Genomic DNA, 8,386 nt, shown 5'->3' with positions numbered 1-8,386 from the left:
AAGTAACACCTAGCGATACATTCACAATATGGAACTTGTGCTACAAAAGTTGCTTCTAACCTAAAAAGCAAGAAAAACACGACAAAATGTAATATAGCAGCTTACTGTATCTATCACATAATAGTTTATTGTATGTTTAAAAGACACATGTACTCCAGGGCACTGATGATGCTTCCCAAACAAAACAAGACAAACGCTTGTGGTAAGAAACAAAATGCTTTCATTTAGTTACATAGACGGTACATTCGTCCACGAAATTAGAGCAACTAACGGAAAAGACGGAAAACAGATAAAAATGATGATATTTCCAGTTGTTCTAGGAACATAAAATTTGGGCTGTGTGTACGTCTCGGTTACCAGAGGCTCGCACACTGATATTAGAAACACACAACTGTAATCAAATGTCTCAGTCTTGTAGTTAGCAGATAGCTCCTGTCGAATCTTCACTTTAAATACGGTCTTCAGAGGTGTGGAAAGGCAGCAAATGTAATATTTTCAGTAATAGGAGTTATCTCTCTCTCTCTCTCTCTCTCTCTCTCTCTCTCTGTGTGTGTGTGTGTGTGTGTGTGTGTGTGTGTGTGTGTGAGAGAGAGAGAGAGAGAGAGAGAGAGAGAGAGAGAGAGAGAGAGTGAATTAATACTTGAAGTGTACACTGAAGCGCTACGGAAACTGGCACAGCCATGAGTATTCAAATAAAGAGATACGCAAACAGGCAGAAGACAGCACAGTTGTTGGCAACGCCTATATAAAACATGAGTCTGTAGCAGTTGTTACATCGGTTACTGCTGCTATGCCAGGTTATCAAGATTTAAGTGAGTTTGAACGTCGTGTTACAATCGGCGCACGAGCGATGGGACACAACATTCCCAAGGTAGCGATGAAGTGGGGATATTCCCATACCACCATTTCACGAGTTAGCGTGAATATCAGGAATCAGGTAAAACATCAAATCTCCGACATCGCTGCAGATTTCAATGCTGGGCCATCAACAAGTGTCAACGAAACATAATCGATATGGGCTTTCGGAGACTGGACCCGTGAGCACCGGCATTGGACTGTTGATGACTGAAAACATGTTGCCTGGTCGGACGAATCTCGTTTCAAATTGTACTGAGTGGATGGACCTCATGAATCCATGGACCCTACATCACGGGACAGTTCAAGATGGTGGAGGCTCTGTAATTGTGTGAGGCGCATGCAGTTGGAGTGGCATGGGACCCCTGATATGTCGAGATACGACTCCGACAGGTGACACGTACTTAAGCATCCTGTCTGATCACCTGCAGCCATTCATTTCCATTGTGCATTCCGATGGACTTGGGAAATTCCAACAAGACAATGCGATACCCCACATTTCCAGAATTGCTAGAGAGTGGCTCCAGGGTCACTCTTGTGAATTTAGATACTTCCGCTGGCCACGAAACTCCCCAGACATGAACATTATCCGGGATGTCTTGTAACCTGCTGTTCAGAACAGTTGTTCACCCGCTCATACTCTTACGGATTGATCGACAGCTGTGCCGGATTAATGGTGTCAGTTCCCTCCAGCACTACTTCAGAGGTTACTCGAGCCCATGCCACGTCGTGTTGCGGCACTTCTGCGATGCTCGGAGACCTACATTACAGTAGGCAGGTGTACCAGTTTCTTTGGCTCTTCAGTGTAGGTTAAGACTGTTGATTACTGTAAATTTAAATACAAAAATCGTTGCCCTCTCACATGTAAATTGTGTGCTTGTAGCTCTCTACGTGCGGTCATCAAAGAGACATATCCCATACATGATCCTTGGAATGTCCAAATAACTAGCTAGTTAAGTAATTGCCATGCTGTAATCCGGTTTATCGGTGAACACAATCGTAGAGACTTTTCCTACATCTAGGACATAATGTAGCACCTCGCTGCCAATCGAGAAGAGTGGCTTCAGTGTAGTCAGTTCGGAACTAACGACATCCAGAACAAGCTGCGCCGTTGACTCACTCTGGGCAGCGGCAGCGGCCAGCCGGTCACGTTTTTCCAAATATCAGCCATCGGCGCGCAGGCGGACCGGCCGTTCGTTCCGCTGTTGCGGCACGTCATACAGCGCTCTGATCTGAAGTATTGCCTGTCAAGCATGAACAGCTGCTTGTACTTTATCGCTCCCTTCAGACTTCTCGGAACTACACAGATCGTCAATAAAAGCATTCGTGACTTGACAGCTGACTAAGAGAGAATTTTACTACTACTCTGAGAAGCCAAAGACAGGAGGTCAAAAAATGGCTTGGACTTCATTCGGGAAACTGAATGCTGTAGTCAGAAGTAAATGTACCATGGAAAGACTAAGATGCGTATACTGCCCGTGAGACATGAACTTAATAGGGGCAAACAGTTCCAATTAGGAATACCAAATTATAATTTTTTTCAAAAAGCTCATGACACTGAACTGCATTATCTGGATTTTATTAGTAGTACCGGTTTCGGCAGTAAGGCATCATCTGGTACGATAAAACATTTCATTTGTCATAAATACAGAAACAGAAAGCATTGAATACCTTAATCCGCAGGAAACACTTACAAAAAAACGCATTCATAGCATTTATTAGTGCAGCAATCGTCCTATCATATGAGATGACAACAAAAAATACCAGATGATGGATTACGGCCGAAAACGGTAGTACTAATAAAATCCAGTTCAAATGGTTCAAATGGCTCTGAGCACTGTGGGACTTAACATCTGAGGTTATCAGACCCCTAGACTTAGAACTACTTAAACCTAACCAACCAAAGGACATCACACACATCCATGACCGAGGCAGGATTCGCACCTGCGACCGTAGCGGTCCCACGGGTCCAGACTGAAGGGCCTATAACCGCTCGGCCACAACGCTGGCTAAAATCCAGTTAATGCAGATCAGTGTCATGAGCTTTTTGAAACATTTAACGACTGCTCAAAATTGTCTGAAAAAATACTTATGCAAAGATAAAAACTAGGCGTAACAAGAAGTTTAAAAAATTGGTGTTAAGAGAAAAGACCGAAGCTGAGGAAGTAATGGTGACTTTCAGCAAAGTGAATTGAAGATGGTCTGGGCATATTGTGTGGCGAAAGATAATTGTGTTTTGGAGTCCTCGTGGTAAGTAAAAACCTTTATAGGACAACCCAGTGGAAGATAAATCGACGAAATGAGGAAACAGGCGAGACGAACTTGCAAGCGAAAAGCTGAAGATCGTAAGCTGTTAAAGATCTCCACAAACACGCAAAAGCAAACAAAGCACGGTTCACCACGGTAATTGCGACCGACCGGCCGCCGTGTCAACCTCTGCCAATGGCTCATGTGTGGGGACAGCACACCGCTCTCTGGCCGTTTCGGCTTCCTAGACCTTTGAGCGGCTACTACTTATTCAAGTAGATCCTCAACTGACATCAAGCGGTGCTCTGGATCTCTTTCTAGTTGTCTCACGAAGGAAAAGTATTTGGCAGTACAAGGAGTTGAAACCAGACTCTCCGCACGCCAGCCAGCAATACTGAACCAGCCAGTTACGGAGATGGATCCTACAGTAGGCAGTGGATGGTAAACGGCTGATTATGCTGCTGTTCCTGTGATGAAAGTAGAACGTCCCTTTAGAACTTCAGGGGTCTACCTGACTAAGGCAACTTATGAATCGTAGCGAATATACGGGCTGAGATCGCAAGGTCCAAATTCTCGTCCACAGCGATGAACTTCTTACAACGTACTATGCTCTATATACTATGTTTCTAGAAATTTTCTTAAGTAACCGCTCCCCGGTTATGTGTTAAAGACTTCTGCACTAATGGAAGCTTCCGATGAAGCAGATTTGAATTTAGATTTCTGTTCCTGGTGTGATGTCATTTCACGATCTAACCCTTTTATGGAGCTTCAAGGACCAGCGCAAAACTTGAGTTAGTTAGCAGTTCTCTTTTGTTATTACCAATTGCTCTGACCAGCATATGTCGATCTTCTAGACAGAGTACGCCTTGGAAAATGGAGATGGAGTGCTGACTGCTGATGACAGTGAAATTCGAATACCTCCTCATTATGCACTTTCAAACTGCCAGAAAGATTAATGTTAGCGCTGTGCCCGCTACAGAATGAGAGAGTCATTACTGAACTTTGATTATAGCTGACTGGGCGCTTCGTCTGGTGAGAGATAACTCCTCGTTTAACATATACTCAACTGAAGTAACATAGATAACAAATATAATACTTTCCTTAACACATTTCTCATGCTCTTTGAGAGTTGCTTTCCATTAGAAGGTTCTAAACGGGGTACTAGCAGTAAAACGCAGCCATGGTTGCTAACTAGTGGCATAAGGGTATCAGGTAGAACAAAGTGGGAATTATATCAAAATGTTAGAATTAGTCACAATCAAGCTGCAGTAGCTCATTACAAACAGTATTGTAAGATGCTTAAAACTGTTATTAGGAAGGCTAAGAGTATGTCGTATGCAAATAGAATGGCTCATTGACAGCAGAAAATTAAAACCACATGGTCAGTTGTGAAGGGAGTGTCTGGTGAGCAGCAAAGTCAGTTCGTAGCAAAATATTGCTGTTACTGATAAATCAGATACAGATACAGTATTTAACTAACATTTTCTGAGCATTGCTGGTGAATTAAATAAAAATTTAGGTTCTGAAGAGAATCATATAACTCTCTAGGCAAATGCCTTTCCGAGATTGATGTCCTAAATACTCTCTGTGATATAGACAAAGGGGAGATTGAGGCAATAATTAAATCACTCAAGACTAAGGATATGATAGAGCGCCTAGCAGAATATTAAAGTACTTTGTTGCACATGTTAGTCCTGTATTTAGTCATATTTGTAGTTTTTCCTTTACTAATGGTTAGTTTCCTTAACGATTAAAGTACTCAGTAGTAAAGTCGCTTTATAAAAAGAGAGAAAGGGATAATGTAGACAATTTTACACCTATTTCCATGTCATCAGCGTTTGCTAAAGTTATTGAAAGGATAATTGATCATTTTATATCACACGATTTGCTATCAAATGTACAGTTCGGTTTTAGAACTCATTTAACAACTGAAAATATTATATTCACTTTCCTCTGTGAGGTACTTGATGGGTTAAGCAAAAGGTTTCGAACGCTAGGCTTTTTTTATTATTATTTAACTAAGGCGTTTGATTGTGTTGATCACAAAATATTTCTCCAGATGTAGGACCATTACGGAATATTGGGAGTAGCTCACAATTGAAACTTCCTGGCAGATTAAAACTGTGTGCCGGACCGAGACTCGAACTCGGGACCTTTGCCTTTCACGGGCAAGTGCTCTACCAACTGAGCTACCCAAGCACGACTCACGCCCCGTCCTCACAGCTTTGCTTCTGCCAGTACCTCGTCTCCTACCTTCAAAACTTAACAGAAGCTCTCCTGCGAACCTTGCAGAACAAGTACTCCTGAAAGAAAGGATATTGCGGAGACATGGCTTAGCCACAGCCTGGGGGATGTTTATAGAATGAGATTTTCACTCTGCAGCGGAGTGTGCCCTGATTTGAAACTTCCTGGCAGTTCGTCCCGAGTTCGAGGCTCGGTCCGGCACACAGTTTTAATCTGCCAGGAAGTTTCATATCAGCGCACACTCCGCTGCAAAGTGGATATCTCATTCCCCCTCACAATTGGTTCTCCTCTTACTTTAGCAACAGACAGAAAAAGATCGTTATGCACAGAGTTGAAATGTGATGTGGGGTCTGAGCGGGGTACGGTCAAATGAGGGGGGGGGGGGGGGCGGTGTAAAACAGGGATCAGTGTTGGGACCACTCCTGTTCCTTATTTATATAAATTTATATAGATATAGTATTATGGGTAACTCTAAAATAATTCTGTTTGCTGATGACACTAGCTTGCTAGTAAAGGATGTTGTGTGCAACATTGGCTCGGTTTCAGATAGTGCAGTTCATGACATAAGTTCATGGCTTGTAGAAAATAAACTAACTCTAAATCACAGTAAGACTCAGCTTTTACAGTTCCTAACACACAATTCAACAAAACCTGACGTTTTAATTTCACAGAATGGACATATGATTAGTGAAACTGAACAGTTCAGATTTCTAGGTGCTCAGATAGATATTGCTTATTTTCATTCGTTTATGTCGTATGGTATTATATTTTGGGATAACTCTTCCCATTGTAAAAGGGAATTTTGGTCGCAGAAACGGGCGATTCGGGCAATCAGTGGCGAACCTCTTGTCGACCCCTGTTCACGAGTCTGGGTATTTTGATATTGGCCTCTCTCTCTCTCTCTCTCTCTCTCTCTCTCTCTCTCTCTCTCTCTCTCTCTCCTTACCTTCATTTATTGTTAATAATATCAGCTTATTTCAAAGAATAAGGAGCTTCCACTGAATTAATACTTCCCAGAAGTCAGACCTGCACTTAGATAGGACTTCCTTAACTCTTGTGCAGTAAGGTGTGCAGTATAATGCTGCATCGATTTTCAATAAGCTACCGCTCAAATTCAAAACTCTTAGGAGTAATTCACGCGCTTTCCAATCTAAACTGAAGAGTTTCCTCATGAGTCATGCCTTCTATTGTGTCGAGAAGTTCCTTGAAAAATTTACCTTATTCTTGTTGTATTGTTGATTGTGCTTACTTAAACTTATGGCTTTACTTTTTTATATTCATAAAAATTTTACTTTTATCTGTTATTACTTTTATGTTGTAATTTCATGTACTGACATGTTCGATGACCTTGGAGATTTGCTCCTCAATTTGGTCCTACGAACTTGACGTGTAAATAAATAAATAATGTAGTATTTGTTACTTAAAAATTCAGTTCCATGCCTGTAAGAAACACTAATGATTTTTCTGCTTCTTACGCTTCAAGAAAAAGCTAAGGTGCTTTGTAACTGTGGTATGATGGAATATAAAATGATCTTTCTTTTATATTTTACAATGTCACATTTTATGAGGCAGTCATAACCGATTTTGTCCTACATTCGCTACCTTCAGATACTGTCAGTCACAGGTGGCAATTTATAAACAAAGCTTCCATACATGCGTTGTAAAACTAAATTAAATGATCTTGTCATCAAACGTGACTGTGTCAGAAATATAAATATGTTCACAATATATGAGTCATGAATCTCCTCTTTTCCAAATGGAATTCTGAATGATTAGGGATAATGACAGTTTTCTATTTTCAGCACATGTCGTGGCATTGATCGTTAAATGGTCAAATGCATCTCAAGTGTTATCTGTGTTGCTGTATAAGCCACTTGTTCACAGGCTGATAGATGCTGGTAGTGAATAAGTGTTAATTTCATAAGCAGCCCTTGGTGGGTCTTAAATATACTTTCATTGCGAGAGTTGGATAGTGACATTATTCTCAACAAAGTACAGCGTGCCATTTAAAACCGGTATTTAATTAAACTCGCTGTTTTAGCATCGTTTAAATGAACACTCAAAACTTTAACCTCTCCTTATAACTTGTTGCATGTAAATTGTCTAGAAGCCCACGGCAACAAAAAATTCTATAAAATTTCAGCATTAATGTTATACTATTTGAATAAAAGATGGAGTGTGTATATAATTCACCCAGATGCCCTTCTTATATCCCGCTGGTCAGAGGGGCTCATTTCTTAGCGGAACTCATCTCTGAAGACAACACTACTCCAGTAAATAAGATTTCAGGCCTAGAATGTATTATCTGTGGCATGGAAGTAAACAGTCCCCAACTGCTATCTTGAATGATTTCTTGTCATGCCTAAATTACATGCAGTTTAAACTGGCGATAATTACCAGATGGACGCTCTTTTGAAAGTATACGTTTTCCCATGGCATCCCAGGGATGACAGATCACCGGACCATGTAGGCCACTCAAGGCTATGTGCATTCCTAAAGGTATTTGTGGAGTGACTTGTATCATTCTAGTAGAATATATCATCTAGTAACATAGTCAAGAAGGATATGACTACAGGGTTTGCCATTCTTATTACACATTAACCTCCCTATAAAAAACATCAAACTTTTTCTGCTGCCAAGTTCAACGGTTGCCCTACAACATGATTCCAGGAGCCGTAGCGCTATACAACTCAAGAAACTCTGCTTCGTATGGCGATCTGACTACCAAAAAGAGAAACGAGACTCACCGCTGAACACCACGGAATGGCGTTCAATAACCAGTTAACTCTCATCGTGACACCATGCATTTTGGTATGTTGTAAACGATACATTTCCTTCTTTCTTGGGGTATCTGTAGAACTCCAACGAGGGGTCAGCCTTGTTATTACGGATTTGGCACTGTTAGGTGCAGAGGGTGGCCGGATGCCCTTCCTACCGGCACCCCAAACCCCCAGAACGTAAGTAGTATACCCCAGCTTGTAAGGTGTCAGGCAAATCCAACACATTACATGAAAACCCTGACATGATAAGCAAATCCAGT

At 41.4% G+C, this 8,386-nt stretch overlaps 1 non-coding gene across 1 annotated transcript; it reads right to left on the bottom strand.

Moving 5' to 3' along the window:
• Positions 1 to 5,227: 5,227 nt before the first annotated feature.
• Trnas-uga (transfer RNA serine (anticodon UGA)) lies at positions 5,228 to 5,302 on the bottom strand. Its single transcript has one exon. It is a non-coding gene; the product is annotated as a tRNA-Ser (tRNA).
• Between the last annotated feature and the right edge of the window lie 3,084 nt (positions 5,303 to 8,386).

The sequence above is a fragment of the Schistocerca gregaria genome, chromosome 6 (assembly GCF_023897955.1).
Source record: "Schistocerca gregaria isolate iqSchGreg1 chromosome 6, iqSchGreg1.2, whole genome shotgun sequence".
NCBI lineage: Eukaryota > Metazoa > Arthropoda > Insecta > Orthoptera > Acrididae > Schistocerca > Schistocerca gregaria.
The sequence above is the reverse complement of the archived record's forward strand: the minus strand, read 5'-3'. Positions and strand labels throughout refer to the sequence as shown.